The 3,746-nt window shown below is 56.0% G+C and overlaps 1 pseudogene across 1 annotated transcript; it reads left to right on the forward strand.

The window, feature by feature from the left end:
• The first annotated feature begins 846 nt into the window (after window positions 1-846).
• Window positions 847-2,971, forward strand: LOC308535792 (high affinity cAMP-specific and IBMX-insensitive 3',5'-cyclic phosphodiesterase 8A-like; annotated as a pseudogene). The gene has a single exon. The product of its transcript is annotated as a high affinity cAMP-specific and IBMX-insensitive 3',5'-cyclic phosphodiesterase 8A-like (transcript).
• The last annotated feature ends 775 nt before the right edge of the window (window positions 2,972-3,746 follow it).

Genomic DNA, 3,746 nt, shown 5'->3' on the forward strand with positions numbered 1-3,746 from the left:
TTTGTCTCCCTTTAAAAGTCAATTAAAATATTACTCATATAAATCCATTGGTATTTGTGGGCTTCAGGAATAATTGCAGTAATACTCTTACTTCAAGGAGCATTCTGAGCTTCACAGAATCTGCAGGGAGGCTTTGGCTGGATAGCCTAAGGCAAAGACTAGATTAGCACCTCCCTAGAGAAGAACCAGGAGCCAGAAAACCCAGAGGTCAGACTGGGACCATCCAGTTTGCAGCTCCATGGAACTATAAAGGACACACTCAGGGGGCAGACTCAGTGAGCACCAAAGCCCCATTGAAGCAAGTCATGCCCCGGCGGGCTGTCTCCAGCACAGAAGTTCTCCCACTGCAGACACAGCTGATTCTCACAGCTCTTACCCTTTCACTTTGTCTCTCTTTAAAAGTCAATTAAAATATTACTTATATAAATCCATTGATATTTGTGGGCTTCAGGGACAGTTGCAGTAATACTCTTACCTCAAGGAGCATTCTGAGCTTCACAGAATCTGAAATAATATCTCCAAACAAAAAGACAGTTTTATATAGGGTGTCCAAAAATTTATGCAAGAAGTAATTTTGATGGAAAACACAGGTTTAGCCCTAACCAGTTTCACTCAGTGGATAGAGCGTTGGCCTGCGGACTGAAGGGTCCCAGGTTCAATTTCAGTCAAGGGCATGTATCTTGGTTGCAGCACATCCCCAGTAGGGGCTGTGCAACAGGCAGCAGATTGATGTTTCTCTCTCATCGATGTGTCTAACTCTCTATTCCACTTCCTTCCTCTCTGTAAAAAAATCAATAAAATATATTTTAAAAGAAAACACAGGTTTATAATTAAGAATTGTAATTTTTCCTGGCTGCAAATCACGACATCATCATCATAGACCACAGAAACCCCCAGCAGCTGGACAAGTCTATTCGAGCAACAAAAGTTTCAGAAAACACAGTTATTGTTGGTGCAGTACGCAGGCGGGATGGAGAAGAGTCTGTGATGTCCCTCATTAGTGCCGGCTTTACGAGCAGGTATGTGGAGAACCCCAGCCTCCAGGCCTGTACTCGGAGCTGCTGCAGCTGGAGTTTGGAGCGGTGCGGTCACAGCTGAAACTCAGGGCTTGTAATTCAGTACTCACTGCACTAGAGAACAGCCAAGACGCCATTAAAATCACGAGTGAGGACAACTACATACAGTATGTAAACCCAGCATTTGGTACAACAGTGGGCTATGAGTCGGGTGAATTATTAGGGAAGGAGTTAGCAAAAATGCCTCTGAATGAGAAAAAGCCTGACTTGTTCAGTACTATAAATTCATGCATGAAGATGGGCAAGGAGTGGCAAGGCGTTTACCGCCCCCAAAACGGAGATAATGTACAACAAAATGTGAAGATAATACCTGTCATTGGACAGGGAGGAAAAATTACACACTATGTGTCCATTATCCGAGTGAGCAACGGCAACAGTAAGGCTGAGAAGATCACGGAATCTGTTCATTCTGACCCTCCCACAGATAATCCATCAGGTAAACATAAAGACAAGAGCAAAAGCTCCCTGGACGTCAGCAGTGTTGCCTCACGAGCAAGCGAAGTGGCCAGCCAGAGGCGACACTCCTCCATGGCCCGGATCCACTCCATGACCATCGAGGCGCCCATCACCAAGGTGATCAATATCATCAGTGCTGCCCAGGAGAACAGTTCCATGCCTGTGACGGAAGCCTTGGACCGCGTCCTGGAAATTCTGAGAACCTCGGAGCTGTATTCACCACAGTTCGGGGGGAAGGGAGAGGATCCTCACACCAAGGACCTCATTGGGGGCCTGATGTCTGACGGTTTTCGAAGACTATCTGGGAATGAGTATACTCTCTCAACAAAACACCTGCATCCAATTTCGGGCAGCTGACTCACCTCCGAGTCCCTTCACAATATCCCACGCACATAGCTGAGGCCATGGAAAACGATGACCACTGGGACTTTAATGTTTTTGAACTGGAGACTGCCACTCAGAAAAGGCCTTTGACTTTTCTTGGTCTCAAAATCTTCGCTCGCTTTGGGGTCTGTGAATTCCTGAAGTGCTCGGAGACGACGCTGCGGCTGTGGCTGCAGACTATGGAAGCCAACCTCCACTCCTCCAACCCCGACCCCAACTCCACCCCCGCCGCCGACGTGCTGCAGGCCACCGCCTACTTCCTCTGCCAGGAGAGGATGCAGCAAGCGTTAGGTTAGAGTTAGACTCAGTGGACGAGGCCGCCGCCCTCATCGCAGCCCCCATCCTTGACCTGGACCCCTCCCCCCCCCCCAGGACCAACCTCTTCCCGTGCAACGCGGGCAGCCCGCTGGCGGTGCTGTGCAACGACCGTGCCGTGTTGGAGAGCCACCACGCGGCCCTGGCCTTCCAGCTGACCGCCAAGGAGGACAAGAGCAACATCTTCAAGAACGTGGAGAGGAATGACTACCGGACGCTGCGCCGGGCCATCGTCGACATGGTCTTGGCCACGGAGATGACCAGGCACTTCGAGCACATCAATAAGTTTGTCAACAGCGTGGTCAAGGCCTTGGCAGAGCTGGAGGAAAGCGAGGGGAGCGAGCCAAACCCTCGTGACGCAGACACGATGCTCCGGTCTCCAGAGAACCGGACCCTGATCAAGCGGCTGATGATCAAGTGCGCGGACGTGTCCAGCCCCTGCCGGCCCTGGGAGCAGCGCATCGAGTGGGCCCCGCATCTCGGAGGAGGATTTTTCTCTGACCGAAGGAGAGAAGAAGCTGGACTTACCTGCGGCGATGCCAGCTTTTGACCGAAACACCTGCAGCATCGCCACGTCCCAGATCCCCTTCGACTCCTTCGTCACAGACATGTTCCCTCCTTGGGACGACTCTGTAGGCCTCCAGGAGTCACTGCAGCACCTGGACAACAATTTTAAATGCTGGAAAGGACTCGATGAAATGACGCTGCGGGGCATCCGACCACCTCTGGAACCGAAATAGCGAAGGCTCCTTCTGTCCGAAACCGGACCTCTGAGACCGCTCTGCTCCCCTGGTGGACTTTGCCGGGGGTTTGCAGACGAGGCGGTACCGGGCGAGTGGGCGGGCCGCGCTCCTCCGCGCGGGACGAGGCCACGGCGCGGCCCGGGCCCAGCGGCCGCTCCCTCCCGCCGGCGGACGGCGAGGGCGCCCGTGCGACCGCCCAGGCCGAGCGCAGAGCGGCAGCGCCCCATGGCGGCGGCAGCAGGAAGCAGGCGGGACAGCCTGGGCCTCGGGGCACCGTGCACCTGCCCCCCGCTTTTCCACGCCTCACGGGTCCTTCACACCGGCTGTCGTCTTCGATAGACGCTCAGAGTCCCTGGATCTGCAGGAAGCCTCATGGGGCCACAATGCCCGTGAGATGCGGGTCTCTCCGGGTCGGAGTCGGGGTCCGCGGGGAGGCGCCGCTGGTGGTGGCCAAGGCTTCGGGCTCCAGGCGCAGCAGGGCGCCCCCCCCCCCCCTGGCGTGGGCAGCAGTGCCGCGGGGTCCTGCGCGTCCTCGGCCTCCCGGGCGCCCGGTCCACGGTCTGGGTCTCGGTAATGCGGAGGCTCGGGGCGCAGCCCATGCTGGCGGGGCGCCCGGACACGCTGGCGGCGGCCGCTCTCCGGTCAGCCAACGGCCCGCCCGGCGCCTCGCGGCCACCGCCAGCGCCCTGTCATCGCCGCCCGGGCGCGCGGAAGGGCGGACGGCGGGAGCGCGGGTCTCACGTCAGGAAGCGCGGCCGCCGCTTTTATCACG

This window comes from Myotis nattereri, assembly GCF_964212035.1.
Source record: "Myotis nattereri genome assembly, chromosome: 21".
In the NCBI taxonomy this organism is placed as follows: Eukaryota; Metazoa; Chordata; class Mammalia; order Chiroptera; family Vespertilionidae; genus Myotis; species Myotis nattereri.